The sequence below is a fragment of the Ranitomeya imitator genome, chromosome 8 (genome assembly GCF_032444005.1).
Source record: "Ranitomeya imitator isolate aRanImi1 chromosome 8, aRanImi1.pri, whole genome shotgun sequence".
NCBI classification, from domain to species: Eukaryota; Metazoa; Chordata; class Amphibia; order Anura; family Dendrobatidae; genus Ranitomeya; species Ranitomeya imitator.
In genome coordinates, this window is record NC_091289.1 from 58,378,674 (window position 1) to 58,399,181 (window position 20,508).

Below are 20,508 nucleotides of genomic sequence, written 5' to 3' on the forward strand. Positions count from 1 at the left end.
TCTATGCTCGTCTTGTCGAGGTCACGTGAGGCCTCTGTGCCTTTTAGCTTCCAAGCCTTTGTGACTTGGTGGAATTTGTTCCTGAAGAATAGATCTTTTCAAAAGTCTCCACACAGTGCTTCCATTGCCGCATGAGAGTGAAGGAACAGTCCAGACAAGGTGACACGTGGCAGAGGTGGACATGGGTTCATGCAGAGGGATTCTCTTAGCCTTGATGCACCTGCTTTCACAAATATTGCAAAGTTAGGCCGCCAACACAATGAGCTATGTCTGGCCATATGCCATGATGGATTCATTTATTATCTGTGCCCAAGGGCCATGGCACATGAGTGCTCTCCTCGCTAACACTTTGTCAGCTCACCAGATTGCCAATAGCCATTTAACAGCTATTGATTACACAGAACACTTGGAGCAATCGCATTATTTGTGTGTCCTGCATCATAATTACATCGTCCAACAGCGACTGAGGATTAGGGCTGTACAGGACTGCGGATAACAGCGCCGCTCCCTGTGCCGAGGCTTCCACTCCCCAGATGCTGCAGGACTTATATCAAAGCTGCTCTGGCACCATCACCTTTGTCGCCCATGTTCCACAGTAGGTCATCATTGATTATTATGAACAGCTGCTGCTCGGATGATTTATGGAGTCAAAACCTCTGCTACAAAGTTTCTGCACACAAAATGACAATTTGCAATATCCTGTGAACGCTGTGACTAGATCCAGTATACAGTCACATACATTTTCCTTTATCTATATGTCTGCTAAATTGGTTTTCCAGCTGTTAAATAGGGGTTGTCAGACTCCCAAGATGTTTTTGTAATGAATGTAATAAATTAATAAAAAAGGCATACTGACCAATGCTAACACTAGTTGTGAGGCACTGGCTGCTCTGGTGGTCTCCTCCAGGAGAAGAAGCAGTGATGCCCCCTGTTCTTCAGTCTACCTGTAATTGGCTGAGGATATTCAGATTCTAATGATTGACTCGTATTCAGTGATGACCAGCAATTATCATATAAGTATAACAAAATCCAGCTCTCCTCTACATGCAGAATTAGGACTTCAGAGCTGTACTCCTGAGCTGGTACAGAGGCACACACAGCAGTGGTAAGAACTCTGCGTGATCCCTAACCACAAATATTTTCCTTTTCCTACATCTACCATCGTGTGTCCTTCCAGTAATCGAGCTTCTCCAGTATTATCTTCTTTATCTTGTTCTGAGTTATTCATTTTATGACTAAACGCCTATAAAATGTGCAGAATTATGGGACTTTTCTGATATACAAGGAATGAGCGATGGGATATTATGCAACTTTTTATTGGTTTGTTTTGGCTGTAGACCAAACCCCTCGCCAGATATCAACTAAATAAACTAAGGTCAAAACTGTTAAACCTCCAGTTCTTAAAGTAAAATGACTTCCAACACAATGATTTGTACATAAGCCATGGATCCGATGTCGGCATCCCCCTCCTTACACTGGAGCTGGTACACAGACTTGTATTAGCACATCAGTACTGATCACACCATAGGAATACCGTGCCCATGAGTTGTGTATATACGGTCATGAGAAAACGTATTGAATTCTATGGTTTTACATATCAGGATGTGATAAAAAAAACAAACAACAAGAACGAATGTGGCCCTTAGAAGGTCTTACTATTAGGTATGTACAAGCTCAGATAACCAAAACCACATGACAAATTACCTCGAGTCGTTATTTCTTTAACAAAAACTCGTCAAAAATGCAGAAGTATATGTGAAAAATGAAGAGGGTAAGTTGCAGCTGGGCGCCTTGCACTCATTGACTCCACCATGAACCCCTCTTGACATGCTGTGGCAGTATCTTTACGTTGTTTTCCAGGCTGAAATTAAACGTTTTGGATCACTATGTATAAGACTGCAGAATGGCGAATTGTGACGGTGTGTGATGTGCTCAATGTCATGATTCCCCTGTATTCCTGTGTGAGTGAGCAGTCACATGATAGCATGTATGTGATTTGCAAAGTTGTGCTCATGTGCCGCTTCTCTCAATTTTCTTCTATTGAGTCTACTCACCATAGGAACACAAGTATGGAAATCACAGACAGGGGAATCGTGACAGTGAGCATATCGCACAATATCTCGATTCAGCAGTCTACAGTCGTATAGAGTGATTGTAAACTTTTCAGCTAGAACAATCCTTGAAATAGAACTTTGTCAGTACCGAATGACTTTTCAAACCAAGTACAGGCGCAGATCAAACATTTAAGTGCTTGTAATCCTGCTATCTCCACCTCCCTCTCTTCTTTGATTGACAGATCTGGCCTTATAAAGCCAAAGACGGGTGGAGATGGATGTAATACAAGTTGGTAGGAAGGTGTAGTTTGGCCACGCCATGGGTGCACAAAGCACCTGCACTTGGTTTGTGCTGACAGAGTCCCTTTAAAGAGAGTTGCTTATAAAAAAAAAAAAATGCCCACAAACCTCAATGAGGTTACAACCAACGTTATAAAGAAGAGTGGTCCAAAATCCCTCCAGAACGATGCGATAGACTCATAAACTCGTACAGAAAACAATCGCTTCCAAATGATTGCTTCTGAAGATGGTTCTACAAGTTATTGATTCATGGGGTATACTTAATTTTTCACACACTGCTTCTGCATTTTAATTTTGGTAAATTATGACACGGTGTAATTTGTCATGTGTTGTTGGTTATCCGAGGTTGTATTTATCTAATGTTAAGACCTAAGGATCAGATGTTATTTTGTTCACGTCCCGATGCATAAGTCATATAATTTAGAGAGGGTGTACTGAGTTTCTCATGACTGAGAAAAGTTCTGTAAGTTACTACTTAGTCTTCTCTACATCAAACAATGTCAAAATACGGAAACCAAAAATGCATGACATTCGTAGCAGGTTTTTACAAGAAACAACAAAAAAAAGTAGGTGTCACTATAGCCTTAGGAACGCTATTTTCCTGCAAATATCTTCCCACCCCAGCTTTCCCACCCATTATGGGTCGCCGAAAATACCATGTATAAACACGCGGAAAACCTTAAGGAGCCCGCTGTTGTGCAGAACATGGCTGGAGCACAAGTGTTATCGGCTTGTGGATACAATTTCCCGTTCTTGAATAATGGTCTCCTTGTCTGTTTTCTAATTGATATGTGACTTGGCAGAGGGATATACCACATCAAGAAGGGAGGCAGCATACCTAGGGCTCCTACTGGCATGGCACGTCTTCTGATCGGGCACTTTGTAGTCATTTTTATTGTGCCGATGCATCTAATAATAATTAGACAATAAAGAAAAGTAACTTTAAACGTGTCTAAATTGAAAATTTTCCAATCTTTTGTATCTCCTATCAGTTCCAGAAAGAAACTAAATGAAACATCTAAGGAAACAAAAAGCGCTGATACGGGAGCATGTAATCCACCCCCCTTTGTGATGGCCGGTCACGTTCTTGACACAACACCCACTATCGGACTGTCATTTACCCATCGGTGACACTAATTCGGGGGGTCCACTTTTCAGCCACATGCCCCTTGTCCACAAATTTCCCTGTCCCTCTATATAATAATAAACTGGATAGTTTGTCAAAGAAGATTTTTACTATGTAATCTAAGGGCAGCATGATGTAGGGACAGAGACTTTGATTTCAGTGATGTGTCGCTTACTAGGCTGTGTCTGGGTTTTTTTTTCAAATAAAATCAATATCACTACAGGATTATGGGTCCTGATCCTCCTAGTTAACTGCTCTGTATAACCCCGCCCCATCCACTGATTGGCAGCTACCTGCCTATGCATAGTGTAAATAGAAAGCTGCCAATCAGTGGTGTGGGCGGGGATATAGAGCTCGGCATTCAGAGAACTGCTAGATCTATAGCAAAGAGAGACTGTATCACAAATACTGTACACTAAGTGATACATCGCTAGAATCAGGGTCTCTGTCCCTACATTATGCTCAGATGAGTTAGAAAAAACCTGGTGACAGATTCCCTTTTAAATGAATGATGGGATGCTTCCCATGTCTGTCCATGTTGTATTAATTGTACTGTGCCAAACACTCTTTATGTAGTGGTTGGAGGGTCCTGCACAGCCCAGTCCAAGTCTGATAACACCTATAAGATACAACTGCCTGCCCCTCATAGGCCAATGTAAAGTCTAATATTGATGCAGAGATAGTGGACATATTTGGTTGAGCTCATAAATGAGACTGAGTGCTTACGCTGCTGGGAGAGTAAGATCAAGTCTCTGATGAGCAGTGAAAATGGAAACCGTACTCAGGGCGTTCGATCCGGAAATGTGCAGATGTGAACGTCCTAAGTACAGTTTCCATTTCTCTTGCTCATCAAAGACTTGCCGCTCTGCGAGTCTCATCTTCTGAGCTCAATCAGTTCCTTCAGCTATCTCTGCGTCTATAAGTTCCATCCTCTTTTGTGTGGAAGTATACAGCTGTGAGCTGATATTAATAGCCTGGCAAGCTCCATGTTTATTACCCCCTTCCTAGGCTATAAACTTTGGCCCCCAGCTGTCTGCTTTCCCTCTGCTGGTTAATAAGAGTTTGGCGGATCCCACGCCATGTTTTTCAGATATTTATTAAATACATGTACAGGAAGCTACACACGCCCTGTACTAAATATATATGTCATTATCTATTCAATGTACAGTTATATGAAAAAGTTTGTGCACCCCTATTAATCTTAAGCTTAATGTTTTATAAAAATTGTTTTTTTTTGCAACAGCTATTTCAGTTTCATTTATCTAATAACTGTTGGACACAGTAATGTTTCTGCCTTGAAATGAGGTTTATTGTACTAACAGAAAATGTGCAATCTGCATTCAAACAAAATTTGACAGGTGCATAAGTATGGGCACCCCACCAGAAAAGTGCCATTAATATTTAGTAGATCCTCCTTTTGCAAAAATAACAGCCTCTAGTCGCTTCCTGTAGCTTTTAATGAGTTCCTGGATCCTGAGATGAATGTATTTTTGACCATTCCTCTTTACAAAACAATTGCAGTTCAGTTAAGTTTAATGGTCGCCGAGCATGGACAGCCCTCTTCAAATGATCCCACAGATGTTCAATGATATTCAGGCCTGGGGACTGGGATGGCCATTCCAGAACAGCGTAATTATTCCTCTGCATGAATGCCTGAGTAGATTTAGAGCGGTGTTTTGGATCATTGTCTTGCTGAAAGATCCATCCCCTGCGTAACTTCAACTTTGTCACTGATTCATGAACATTATTGTCAAGAATCTGCTGATACTGAGAGGAATCCATGCGTCCCTCAACTTTAACAATATTCCCGGTGCCAGCATTGGCCACACAGCCCCAAAGCATGATGGAACCTCCACCAAATTTTACAGTGGGTAGCAAGTGTTTTTCTTGGAATGCTGTGTTTTTTGGCTGCCATGCATAACGCCTTTTTGCATGACCAAACAACTCATTCTTAGTTTCATCAGTCCACAGGACCTTCTTCCAAAAAGAAATTGGCTTCTCCAAATGTGCTTTTGCAAACCTCAGCCGACTCTGTTTGTGGCGTGCTTGCAGAAACAGCTTCTTTCGCATCACTCTCCCATACAGCTTCTCCTTGTGCAAAGTGCGTTGTATAGTTGACCGATGCACAGTGACACCATCTGCAGCAAGTTGATGCTGCAGCTCTCTGGAGGTGGTCTGAGGATTGTCCTTGACTGATCTCACCATTCTTCTTCTCTGCCTTTCTGATGCTTTTCTTGGCCTGCCACTTCTGGCCTTAACACGAACTGTACCTGTGTTCTTCCATTTCCTTACTATGTTCCTCACAGTGGAAATTGACAGGTTAAATCTCTGAGACAGCTTTTTGTATCCTTCCCCTGAACAACTATGTTGAATAATCTTTGTTTTCAGATCATTAGACAGTTGTTTTGAGGAGCCCATGATGCCACTCTTCAGAGGAGATTCAAACAGGAGAACAACTTGCAAGTGGCCACTTTAAGTAGCTTTTCTCATGATTGCATGCACCTGGCTATGAAGTTCAAAGCTCAATGAGGTTAGAAAACCAAAAAAAGTGCTTTAGTAAGTCAGTAAAAAGTAGGTAGGAGTATTTAAAATAAGAAAATGATAAGGATGCCCATACTTATGCACCTGTCAAATTTTGTTTAAATGCAGATTGCACATTTTCGGTTAATACAATAAACCTCATTTCAAGGCAGAAACATTACTGTGTCCAACAGTTATTAGATATATGAAACTGAAATAGCTGTTGCAAAAAAAACAATTTTTATAAAACATTAAGCTTAAGATTAATAGGGGTGCCCAAACTTTTTCATATAACTGTATATATCTATGCTATTCTGACTTGTCACGCTGTGTACTCAGCTGATGAAACGTCAGGTTTTCTAGGAGATGGATGCGTAAAAATTGGACGGCCCGCTAATGGTCCGTGTGCCACACAATATTTTTTCTCCTTGCACCCACTGACTTGCATTGACGAATCTCGGCCGATATACACGCGGTCAATTGCAGCATGTTGTGATTTTTTAATAAAAATTGCAGATGAACAGGAGACTCATAGATGAACATTAGTCAAGAGTGCAATCTGATTTTTTTTTTTTCATTGGACTGCACTCGTTTTTCACGCAGATGAGTATGAGCCCTAAAGCTTAGGATTACATCTCTTCCAGAGGTTTCATTAGGCGCCTCTATCGCTTTTTTTTTCTTTACAGTCATGTGTTGGGTCTGTTCCTTACATTAAATATTTTTTTTAGCTCCTATGATGTCTAAAAAGTGTCTACATGTAGCCGCAAGTTTATGAACCTTGTACTTGTACAACTGCTAGAACAGGAATTGCTGTGTATATTGCACGCCGCTGGGGTTTGGCAAGCTGCAGGGTTTATCGAAAATTTACTGTGCCAAAGTAACGATGCTGATCGGTGACATACATCACTGGCCAGGGTTCGGCGGCAGCAAGACGCAAACGGGGAGATGGAGTAGGTGTGAATATACCAAAAAGTAGCAAAAAAACTCTTGCAATAAAAAAAAAAAAATCAGCAGATAGCTGGGTGTGCTTCTGTGTGCAGCGAGCCCTGTCATTACCAGTGTGTGGCCACACAGTAATTGTGTACTGTGCTCTACCAATCAGCATTGTATACACGCTTGTTATTACCGCCTGCTTTGTCTCTCTAATGACGGTGTATATTTAATGAACGGCATGAATGGTGTAAGTAGATGGCAATTGCAAGCAGAGCTAAACAGAAATCTCTGGTCAGAAACCCAGTTTATTAAAGGGCACCAATTAACAGGATACATAAAACTAAATAAAGAGCCAATAAAACAGAAAAGACTTAAAATTGAGGATGCTGAGCACTGAAAGAAATAACCGCGACTGCTGATTACCTCCTGAAATTGAACATTACTGCCAAGGTAGGAAACGTAACAGGAGATTGACAGCAAATATTCACCGCACTCCCTGCGTGGTGTCTGTGTGAATTCCCTTACCCTCCTTGGCAAAATGTGGAACAAAAATATATATTCTTTGCAAGATATATGCAAGAATTTGGGGCTAAAAATCCCTTTCCAAATACTTTTTGGATTGTTTGGCTTCTACAGCTTTTATGTATCATAGTACATAGCAGAATGAGCTCAAGAAATTGTCCAGGGGGTAAGTGACGGGGTGATATACAGACATTCCCCTGAAGGGAAATCAAGAGTCCAAAAGATTACTGTTTCAACTCTTTGTCATTGGTTTCCTTCGTGTTTATAGGACTCAAAAGCATTCTTGGCTAATTCCGAGCGCTGTTCCGAAAACAGCTTTCTTTTCTTTTGAATCCTGAAAAGAACCCACTGTAAAAATCCCTTGGGCGCCAAGTCTAACAATGCAGAGGCCAAACTACATTGGTTGGTCACCATTTTAGGTTCTGATCACTCTGTTAAACTACCAATGGAAGCTCAGAAGAAAGTATAGAGCTAAATTGGAACAATTCTTCCTGTCTAAATGACTAAACCCTACCCTATTCTTTTATAAGCAAGAGCCACAATTCAAGTGTGAACCCAGTCTTGGTGGCCGGCTAGAGCCCCCTCAAGTGCAATAAAATGGTATTGAGCCTTTAAGAAGACTTCAGAGACTATTAACGACTCTTGTAGAACAGTTCATTGGAAAGAAGACGGAAGATGACACAAAACCAGAAGTAATAACTATAAGTAGAGTATTGTTCCCAGAATCAACACTTAAGAAATTTTGGATAACACAGGAGGAAGTCACGAACACACAAAGAAGTTCTGCCAATAAAAATAAGTCCATAAAATTGCACAATTAACCTGAAGAGTTAGCAAACAACTTCTTCAATATTATTAATTTTAAAGGGAACCTGTCACCCCCAAAATGGAAGTTGAGCTAAGCCCACCGTCATCAGGGGCTTATCTATCTGATGACGGTTATCTAGTTAAGCCCCGATGTATCCTGAAAGATGAGAAAAAGAGGTTAGATTATACTTACCCAGGGGCGTTCACGCGACGGTCCGGTCCCATGGGCGATCGCAGTCCAGTCCGGGGCCTCCCATCTTCATACGATGACGTCCTCTTGTCTTCACGTTGCGGCTCCGGCGCAGGAGTACTTTGTCTGCCCTGTTGAGGGAAGAGCCAAGTACTGCAGTGCGCAGGCGCCGAGCCTCTCTGACCTTTTCCGACACCTGTGCACTGCAGTACGTCGTCCTATGAAGATAGGAGGCCCTGGATCGCGACGCCCATCAGATCGGACTGCCCGCCCAGGTGAGTATAATCTAACCTCTTTTTCCCATCTTTCAGGATACATCGGGGGCTTATCTACAGCATTAAAGAATGCTGTAGATAAGCCCCTGATGCTGTGGGCTTAGTTCAACTTCAATTTTGGGGGTGACAGGTCCCCTTTAATGCAAGATATGAACACGGGCAACACACTGTCTATCTCCTTGAGAAAGAGATTGATTAATCCTACCTCTCTTTACTCCGTTTGTGTTTCTTATATAAGGTTAAAGGCACGCAAGCCATCAGTTTCATGTCCACACCAATGTAGACCCCTTATTTGATCCCAATAGGTAAACTCCTTCCACAAGGCCTTAAGGCCACCATACAGATTCGATTTATGGTAGTCAAATCTATCAATTTGAGCATGACCATTTATTAAGTACGCCCGGTCGCCCCTGGACAAATGATGTTGATGGTATGTTGAATTTCAACCCCAGATCCCTTTGTTCCTAGACAAGATAAATTGCCATTAGAAGTTTCAGGATGCAGCTTACCCTTCTATCCCTATTCAGGAATCATGCCCTATGAAGAGTGTATGGCGGTGCTGCGTTGGGGGTTAGATATACTGACATCTAAAGAAAGAAGATGTGCTCTGCTTTCTACTCCACTTGGTATCCCTAGACTAAATATAGGGCATCTGGAGGAAGTACAATTGGATAATTATAGGGGTGGTCCAAAACTAAAATGTATTTTAATCCTCAAAGTCTATCTATTTAATGGAATGTACAATGTGTACAGTGACAGTGGGCTCACTTGATGGCTCTGATGAGAAATGACAAGCTGGCAAGAGTGCACTGTCAGTGCTCGTTGTAAGGAGAACACCTGGCATGCAGGAAAAGCAGAGAGGAGCGCCATCACTGCATGTGACATCCCGTGCAGTAAAAACTCTGCCCCCTCCCTTCATGCTTGGCAAAATGTGCTCTCAGTGAACATTCTGATCTAATACTGGATATGCCAGGTGTGTTGAGATAAGAGGCTGCTCACACTGCAGTCTACCCTGTTTATCTGATCTAGTACTGGAAATATCAAGGGTGCAGAGGTAAGAAGAGGCTGCTCACACTGCTGTCCACCTTGTCTTTCTGATCTAATGCTGGCGATGCGAGGGGTGCTGAAGTAAGAAGAGGATGCTCACAATGCTGTCCACCTTGTCTATCTGATCTAATACTGGAGATGCGAGGGGTGCTGAAGTAAGAAGAGGGTGCTCACACTGCTGTCCACCCTATCTATCTGATCTAATACTGGAGATATCAAGGGTGCTAAGGTAAGAATAGGCTGCTCACACTGCTGTCCATCCTGTCTATCTGATCTAATACTGGAGCTATCAAGGGTGCTGAGGTAAGAAGAGGCTGCTCACACTGCTGTCCACCCTGTCTATCTGATGTAATACTGGATATACCAGGGGTGCTGAGTTAAGAGGCTGCTCACAATGCTATTAACCCTGTCTATCTGATGTAATACTGGAGATGCAAGTGGTGCTGAAGTAAGAAGAGGCTGCTCACACTGGTGTCCACCCTGTCTATCTGATCTAATACTGGAGATGCGAGGGGTGCGGAGGTAAGAGGCTGCTCACACTGCTGTCCACCTTGTCTATCTGATCTAATACTGGAGATGCGAGGGGTGCCGACGTAAGAAGAGGATGCTCACATTGCTGTCCACCTTGTCTATCTGATCTAATACTGGAGATGCGAGGGGTGCTGAGGTAAGAAGAGGCTGCTCACACTGCTGTCCACTATGACTTTATGAAAGTTGAGTGCATGCTGTGACTTTGAGATAGCTTGACAGTATGTTATAGGTTGTCACTACTTCACAGCACAGCTATCATACATTTTTCTGTCCTATTAGGGTATGTGTCCACCTTCAGGATGGCCGGCGGATTAGTCGGAGCAACAAACCCGCTCCGCGCTAAGCTCCGCCCCCTTTCTGGGACGCGATTATGCTGGATGTGTTCATAGCACACATCCGGGATCATCGCACCCCACCATAGGGCCCTGTGTTATACCTTGCGGCGACACAGCGTCGCCGCAAGGTATACGGACATGCTGCGATCTTAAAAGACGCGCCGCATGTCCGGAGTCGCAGGGCCGCCGCGTGCGTCTTACCACGCATAGTGGAGACGGGATTTCATTAAATCCCCTCCACTATGCTGTAACATCTGGACGCTGTGTGTTTGACGCTGCGTCTCTATGCAGCGTCAAACATGCAGCGTTTCCTGCACGTGGAAACATACCCTTAACATTCCATGACCGGTTTCTATCGGTGTAGCAAGATGGTGGCCATTTTCATTCTATAGTGATTACATCCTAGACATCATGTGATTTGCTAATTGAAGCTATTAAGGAAGGTATTTGTAACTATATTTCCTCTAGTTATATTTTTTTCCATTCCTGGAAAACCCCTTTAAATGCCTCCTCCTTAACAATGTGATTCTAGATTGACTTTCTGCTTATTATGAATTATATCCTCCTTTAAGAGCATGTGGTTATGTATTTTGATCTGTGATGGGAAACACAAGTACATCTAATTGTATGGTATTTACTATCTACTATAAAATTGTCTAAGGGTCACTTCCGTCTTTCTGTCTGTCCTTCTGTCTGTCTTTCTGTCACGGATATTCATTGGTCGCGGCCTCTGTCTGTCATGGTAATCCAAGTCGCTGATTGGTCGTGGCAAAACAGCCACGACCAATCAGCGACGGGCACAGTCCGGAAGAAAATGGCCGCTCCTTACTCCCTGCAGTCAGTGCCCGGCACCCGCATACTCCCCTCCAGTCACCGCTCACACAGGGTTAATGCCGGCGGTAACGGACCGCGTTATGCCACGGGTAACGCACCCTATGCGGCATCAATAGTAAAAAAATGTAATGTTAAAAATAATAAAAAAAACAAAAAACCTGCTATTCTCACCCTCCGTAGTCCGCCGAGCCGCTCGCGCCGGCCGCCATCTTCCGTTCCCGGCGATGCATTGTGAAATTACCCAGAAAACTTAGCGGTCTCGCGAGACCGCTAAGTCATCTAGGTAATTTCGCAATGCATCCTGGGAACGGAAGATGGCGGCAGCCGCACGCGTATCGCCGGAGCTTCGGTGGATCCCAGAGGTGAGTATATTTTTTATTTTAATTATTTTTTCAACAGATATAAGGTGCTCACACTGCTGTATACTACGTGGGCTGTGTTAAATACCACGTGGCTGCTATATACTACATAGGCAGTGTTATATACTGCGTGGGCTGTGCTATATATTACGTGGCCACTGTTATATACTACGTGGGCAGTGTTAAATACTACGTGGCTGCTATATACTGCGTGGGCAGTGTTATATACTACGTGGCTGCTATATACTACGTGGGCTGTGCTATATATTACGTGGCCAGTGTTATATACTGCGTGGCCTGTGTTATATACTACGTCGCCTGTGTTATATACTGCGTGGCTGCTATATACTGCGTGGGCTGTGTTATATAGTACGTGGCTGTTATATACTGTGTGGCCACTGTTATATATTGCGTGGGCTTTATTAACGCATCGGGTATTTTACAATATGTATGTATATAGCAGCCACATAGTATATACCACAGGCCACGTAGTATTTGTCTGCTATATACTACGTGGCTCCTATATACTACGTGGCCTGTGCTATATACTATGTGGCTGCTATATATATACATAAATACATATTCTAGAATACCCAATGCGTTAGAATCGAGCAACCATCTAGATAATACATAAAATCCTCAGATTAACTAACCGGGTCCACACAGAATAAATATAAAAGGCTGAACTGCACACATCATGATGATGGAGGTTTTCTTTATAACAATTGTTGGGTTAAGATAATCTATTTGGAATAGCCTTGGGTTAAGCAATTAATTGCAGCATTTATCAATTAGTGGAGTGGAGGGGTCTACAAAGAGGATTTCTCTGTGAAGAGCCCAGCATTTAAGCAGGTGCCCATGGAAAGCTTTATATTTGCAGGGGTGGTGCCAGGTCCACCACATATTGCAGCTGATGGCTTTGGTCCGAAAATTGTGACAACCTGCTGATTTTGGGCAGGGAACTTTCAAACAAAAAAGTGTTGTAAGAAGAGGGTAATCCCTTTAAATGCCGCTAAAAATTCACGTGACCTTTAAAAATGAAGAAAACATGGCATGGAGCAAGAGATAATGGAAAGGCGACATAGCTGGAGACTAAATAATACACAGACGAGCAGCAGCGTTCACGAACTAACTCAAGAAAAACTAGGACAAGACAACAGGAAGCTGACGAGATGGAGGAGAGGAGATCTTCCAAGAAAAACAAGGAGGGAACAAATATAGAAGCCCATAAAATGTGGTATAATTACCATTATGAGTCAGCACACACCTCCTGATAGAGATTGTACGACATATTAGATGAAGATGGGCCAAGGAACAATCATTTGTCGATGGCCAATACTGAATTTCTTTAGCTAGCGCTGATCATCGTCGGGAGAAATCCAACGTGCCCGGCCGTGTCTGAACAATTCTGAATGTTCATCAGTTCGTTCTCGCTAAAATCATCAATTTAATTCTTTTAGCGGTCTTCAATGGGAAAAGATGCAAAAAAACACATAAAAAACACACTTTTTTGTGCGTTTTTTCCTGCCGAGACAGGTTTTTGATGCAAAGATTCCTGCAACAACTACATAACGTGCGCACATACCCTATAATAAATAATGCAGAGATCACAGCTGAGGCCAGTGACTGGCTGCAGCAGCCATGAGGACATGGCCACTAGTTATGAGCAGATCGTTTCGTGCCCCTTCGGTTCGCGGTCCAGGTCAGTGCTCTTTAGTAGTGGAAAGAAGCTGTACACATTTCCTAACCTTACGGGATCAAGAGCTCGTCTTATGCTCTTCTGTGCCGGTATGTCATCATCTGTGTCAGAGAATCAAATCAAAAGCTGTATCAAGGACCCCAAAAGGTTAGGAAATTTGCCAAGAGCACTGAACCTTGATGGCCGACCAGGGTTGCGCGAAGCAATTTGCTCATCTCTAATGGCCACTCCATCAAGTAAGTTCAGAATAAAGTAGGTAAGCCAGGTGATTATATTTAAATATAGGGCGAGAGGGGCATTGGAATAGAAATCCAACAGTATTACTGCTCCGAAATGTCTAAACTATGTACAGAGGTTGAACTTCTCCATGTGTGTTTGTCAGGGAGGACAGACCCCGGCTGATCAAACACCGAGTGCCTATACTATGAATAGGACAACTATATTTAAATGGAATCTGTCACAACAGTTCAACATACAAACTGTAAACATTATCACACAGATGTCCTAGACCTGATGAGGTTGGTGTACTTACCTTGAATGGCTTGAATCTAGCTGGATTCATAAAATGCTATAAGGGGGGGAAATCTACAACAAAAAATTCAACAGACATTTTAACAAGGATTTTGCAAGTCAATCAGCCTCATTAGGTCTAGGAGAGATCGTATTATGAATATTAGTAACAGATAAGAAGAGTCTTTCCAGGATATATTTTACCCCTTTGATTCATGAAAAACAAGGTGGCTTTTTCAGTTTGATGAGGTGTGGACCATGTAGACTTGATTGTCCCTACAGTGGTTATTTATTTTTTTCAAAAACAGAAGTGTAAAAAAATATATCCTGGAGAACCTAAGTCAAGCTATCTCTAGTCAACGTGAGACAAAATTTAAGTACTTTGTCCGTGTCTCACGTAAAGTTTTATTCTTTACTACCTTAAAGAGGTTGTCTCATGAGGACAATTCGGTCTAAATATGCACTCGGGACCCCTCAGTGAACCAGAACATAAAGCTACTCTTGGTCTGACAGTCATAGAATGTTATAATGAGCAACAGCTGATGGCTGCGGGTTAGAGAAGAAGCTTTCTGGTGAGACAGCCTCAATGTAATCATCTATAGTAGGCTACTTCCAGAATTGTGCTCCAGAAGGATGGTGTCCTCCATGTGCCAGCTGATGCACTCTAGCTTGGGGACACAATTCAGCAGATCAGAAAACGTCGGGCACAGTCTTGAAGCTGTGGAATCAGCATATGGGTCATCTTTCGTGAACACATCACAATTCTGGAGGACAAGTCTGAAAAGCTGTAAATGTAAATCTGCTGGCTGAGGTAGACAAGAACTGGCTCACTGCAGTAGCTTGGCACTGCAGGATGGGCTACGCAAACCTGGTGCCGATCGTACATTAATAAAATATAAAACCCTCAAATTCAAAACCAGATCCACATAAGATACTGCAAAACATTTGTTAAAGGACCTAAAAGAGAACCTTAGAACAAGCCACTCCACAGTGTAGAGATTCCAAAGATCTACGTGAAGGAAATACGGTCACCTTTAAGAGAAGTGCTACTACCAGGCAAAGAACACAATAGTATAGATATCAGCCACCAATAATGATCTCCAGGACCCATCAGGTGATACCCCTGCCATCTTTAAAATGTCCTACAGAAGAAAAAGTTTGGGGCATTATTAAGAGTGCAGTACAATTTCAGCATCGCCAACGATCCCTACAGATATTTCTCACGTTGTATAACATGTCTTCAGTCATACATATCACATGTAGGTCAGCTAGACATGATCAAAAGGATTTGGCTGCTCCTGGTTCAGTGGCCACGTCAGTAGTCCATGGACGCCAAACCACCTCTTTCTACTTGCTGGAATCTTTGTCACCTCTTCTGCTTATTAGGTCCTGTCCGTTATCATTGTTGCGATGCAATGCACACGTGGGAACACATAAGTCTACTGATCAGAAGACAAGCCAGAGATGGTGGCAAGTGTAAGGTAGGTTGTAGGACTCTGATCCAGTGTCCTATAAATATTTTTGACCTTCTCTATTATCAGCCGAACCCACCAATTTTGGATCTGACCAGCTGAACCAATGTCCGTTTGGTGGTTGGATTCCAACTATCTTGATTCTTTTGTTCTCAAGGGAGTAAGCAGCTGGCAGACACCATTGGGGATAGCATATATAGCTTATTTTGCTACTGAGAACACTTGCATGCTTGGCTGAGTTTCGCATGCATCTGGAGAGATCATTATTGGTCAAACTAATTGTTGGATGACCACTTTCTGTGGTATATGGCCACATGGGTTGTGAAGAATCTCATGAGTGCCTGTGCTTTGGAAATTGGAAAACGTCTGTAAATGGGTAGGATTTTGTAAATTTCAATGATTTCAATGGAGAGAAACAGGAACTGTGAGACCAAGACTCCCCATTGGAAAAAAGACACTAGTCCATGGGATTAGGTTGGGTTCAAACTGGCGTTGGGAACTTCTGTAAGAAACAGTTCTGTTGTATGATGTACACAAATGGTGAAAGAATGACCCCAGGGTTCATTTAGTTTCCATGCGGCCAGCTGTAATTTTACTGAAGAAAATAGAACAGGATGCTTTATGAAGCCTACAACTGAGACTCCTAATGGTGGCTCCAATGCTACGTGAGAACCTAGTCTTGTTGGTTACTGCTTTCCGGCCCCACAACTCTTATTTCATCACACATAATTACTTCTGCCTGATCTGACAAGTTTTACCAGGTTCCAGTAATGGATATCATAGGTCGAGAAACACTGTACCCCTGAGAAAAAAGACATAAAGACATATATTTCAAGGGACAGAAAGGCTAGAGTATCCTGATGGAACCTGCAAACATTTAACTAGTAAATGGGCAGCTTTAGTCATGGGCACTGAAATGGCTCTTTCCACCGTCCCTTCCTTCTGCTAGGTTGTGGCCACATGGATTCACTAATTTGCAACATACCGTATATAAAGTGGGAGTTCTTTGTATGGCTGCAGTATTCAAGAAAGAGCCCCACTAAACCTGCGATGGATGCGCCCTAATAGGCCGCTGGACGTTCTCCTGCAGTAGATCCCACTATACCAATGCAAGGTGAACTTTCCGACTTAGGGTTACTCAGAAACCTTTGAAAGTAAAATAAGCATAAATCGGTAAAATTGTATAGTGCTTGGAAAAATGAGCAACTTTGCAAATTAGTTCTTATTAAAAATCCTCATTGCCTATCTAGTTCAAAGACAAGTCCAGCAATACAATTACATGGCCAGTCTCTTCCTCCATTACTGAGAAATCAGGGTATGAATTGATATGAAAACTAAGCATGAAGAGCTATTGTAGATCTGGATCCTCTGTCGCTCCAGCTCTATTCCCCACCCAACATCGCCACTTCCTGCTTGACTGACAGCTCCTTTGACTTAAAGTGAACCTGTCAGCAGTTTTTGCCGATAGAAGATACAGCCACTGCCTTTCAGGGCTTATCTACATCATTCTATAATGCTGTAGATAAGCCCCCAATCCGACCTAAAAGACAAGAAAAATAATTTTTATTATACTCACCCGGGGGCGGTCCGGTACGATGGGTGTCGCAGGTCCAGCGCCTCCCGTCTTCTTGTGCCGCCACCCTCCTGTTGCTTCATCGCTCCCCGGCATCGCGCTTCGGCGCAGGCGTATTTATCTGCCCTGTTGAGGGTAAAGTACTGCAGTGCGCAGGTGCTGGGCCTCTGACCTTTCCCGGCGCCTGCGCACTGCAGTACTTTCCTCTACCCTCAACAGGGCAGATAAGTACGCCTGTGCAGGAGCGCTGATGTCGGGGAGCCATGAAGCAAGCAGAGGGAACGGCGATCATACGAAGATGGGAGGCGCCGGATCCGGACACGCGACACCCATCGGACCAGACCGGCCTCGGGTGAGTATAATAAAACTTATTTTTCTTATCTTTTAGGTCGGACCAGGGGCTTATCTACAGCATTATATAATGCTGTAGATAAGCTCGGAAAGGCAGTGGCCGCATCTCATATCGGCCAAAACTGCTGACAGGTTCCCTTTAAGCCACAGAGCATAGAGGCAACCAGTCAAGTAGGTGCTGGTGGAGAATAGAGCTGGAGTGACAGAGGCTTCAGATCTTCAGCCTCATTTGCACATCATTTCAAACACTGATTTCTCAGTAAAGGAGGAGTGGACCGGCCATGTTAAGGTATCGCTGGACTTGTCTTTGAATGAGCTACATGCACATATAGTCAGGCGATCGATGGTTTGGCTGTTGGCCATCTCTTTCCCACCCCCTACACAGAAACCCTCAGGTCGGCCAAGTGCTGCGGTGGTCTCCATGAGCTAATAGCTGCCAGACTCCTCTGCCCCCACCGTACTTCTCTCGAAGCTCTTAATTTCAGTGCCAAACAGAAAGATCGCTGCTGCGGCCAGATCCTTTCCTCTCCCATCATCATCAGTGGCATCATATACCAGGCGCTCCCGGTAACTGACTGCGATGACCCATATGATTGGCCATGGTCTGTTTTTCTTTTGGGTGCCAGGGAGGAATCATTTACAATAATAAGTTTGACCAAGAAAAGCAAAGTGATCCTGATTCTCTTTCATTTGGCATGGTCAAATTCTGCCAAAAATGGCAGCCAAAATAATGCCATAAAGAAGGAAGCTGATGGACCCTATTACAGTGATCGGGGTCTGTCGGCGTTCGTTGTGTTTCCGACACTGCTGAAATGTTAGTTTTCCGTCCCTGTGACAGAAGAACGGTAGTGAAAGTGCAGATGTGAACGGGGCCTTTTATTAACCCTTCATCTACTGCAAGGCCGTACACACTCAACTTCATATTGCTACAAGTGCAGGATTTAATGATCCTGACGCTCCCCATGGAAGTGCAGCGGGTACAGCATGGCACTCGTAAAATATTAATTCTACACATGTATCCACCTGCAGGACATTTCTGTAGAGCCGCTTAGATGACATCACCCCAGTATGGACACATGCAGCCTCCCAGTACTGGGCAGAGAACGTCTCCATCGCACATTATACTATGATGGAAGAGTCAAGGGCCCATTAACCCATTGCCGACCATCATGAACACGTAGGATGCTAATCAGCCCATATAATGCAGCTCTCTATGTCGGAGCTGTATGTGGGTTACACAGAGACTGCAGCCATGTCGGTATTACCCCTGGCTGGGGAGGACACACCTGTGTCACAAGGTCACCCAATATCAGGGCTGATGGCCCAGTGTGGAGGGCGGCTGCTGCCTGCAGTCACTTACTGCGCATCACAGGATCCTAATCATGTGAATGGGGGCACAGACCTGGAGGAGGCCACAGGCACAATGCACCGCCAATGCCAGGGCTGCAATGCCAGCGCTGCACCTGCACTGGAGCAGGGGCTCTCACCCAGGAATCACTGCCCACCATGGGCACAGCGGAGACGTGTGGGGGTGGGTGGTGTATGTGCAGCATCCCCGCCCCCAGAGGGAGCCCCCTACTACTCACCCATTGCAGAGAGTGGGTCCCAGGCGGCGGATCCTCAGTCTTATCGGGCACTAATACCCGGCAGAGCCCGGGCTCCTCTCCAGTGCCCCCTTCAGCAGCCCGGGGAGACCCTCAGCCTCCGAGCCCATGTCCAGATGCGCAGTGTGCTCCGTGTGTGCCGGGGTCGTGCCAGCTGCAGGGCTCCTCCAATGCCGCGACCAACAAAGGGCTGGATGTGGTGCGCCCCCCGCAGACGCGGCTGGATGTGGTGCGCCCCCCGCAGACGCGGCTGGATGTGGTGCGCCCCCCGCAGACGGTCTGTGTGTGCGCCGCTCCGGTGTGCGCCTCCCTGTGCTGCTATGTGGCTGTGGAGGTATCGCTAGGGCAGACCGTGTCCGGTGCGCACGGCTCTCGGCAGCATCCTCCGTCCTGACGTCTCCATAGCCCCGGCTCTCCTCACTCCCTGTCCCCCATCTCTGGGCGCCCCCTCCCCGCCTCTCTCTCTCCTGTGCTCGGAGCCTATCTGGAGAGTGTCTGTTCTCCCTGTTACCGTCCAGTCAGTGACTCCTCCTCCTCTCATCAGAAGTCACATCAAGGGAGAGAGAAGCCCCTCAGCTCCGACTGTCGCACATTGGGGGGAAATGTCGCACATATGTCAGCTATGCATGTAATACGGAGATGCACACACGGTATAGTGTATATACTGTACATATATACTGTACATACAAGGAGCATACATGTACACAGATACAGGACATATGTACATAGAGACAAATACACATACAGTACATATATACACACATAGACACAGTACATATATACACACATATACAGTACATATATACACCTAGACATACATATACAGTACATATATACACACATATACAGTACATATATACACACATAGACACAGTACATATATACACACATATACAGTACATATATACACCTAGACATACATATACAGTACATATATACACACATATACAGTACATATATACACCTAGACATACACATACAGTACATATATACACACATATACAGTACATATATACACACATATACAGTACATATATACACCTAGACATACACATACAGTACATATATACACACATATACAGTACATATATACACCTAGACATACACATACAGTACATATATACACACATATACAGTACATATATACACCTAGACATACACATACAGTACATATATACACACACAGTACATATATACACACATATACAGTACATATATACACCTAGACATACACATACAGTACATATATACACACATATACAGTACATATATACACCTAGACATACACATACAGTACATATATACACACATAGACACAGTACATATATACACACATATACAGTACATATATACACCTAGACATACATATACAGTACATATATACACACATATACAGTACATATATACACCTAGACATACACATACAGTACATATATACACACATATACAGTACATATATACACCTA

General features: G+C 43.8%; 1 protein-coding gene across 1 annotated transcript in view; it reads right to left on the reverse strand.

Annotated features, from left to right (window-relative positions):
- Positions 1-19,568, reverse strand: part of MGAT3 (beta-1,4-mannosyl-glycoprotein 4-beta-N-acetylglucosaminyltransferase) — a 73,272-nt gene extending 53,704 nt beyond the window's left edge. The window contains exon 1 of the mRNA XM_069737001.1: positions 19,025-19,568. The gene's annotated coding sequence lies outside the window, so the exon portion shown is untranslated. The remainder of the gene's footprint in view (positions 1-19,024) is intronic.
- Positions 19,569-20,508: the final 940 nt, after the last annotated feature.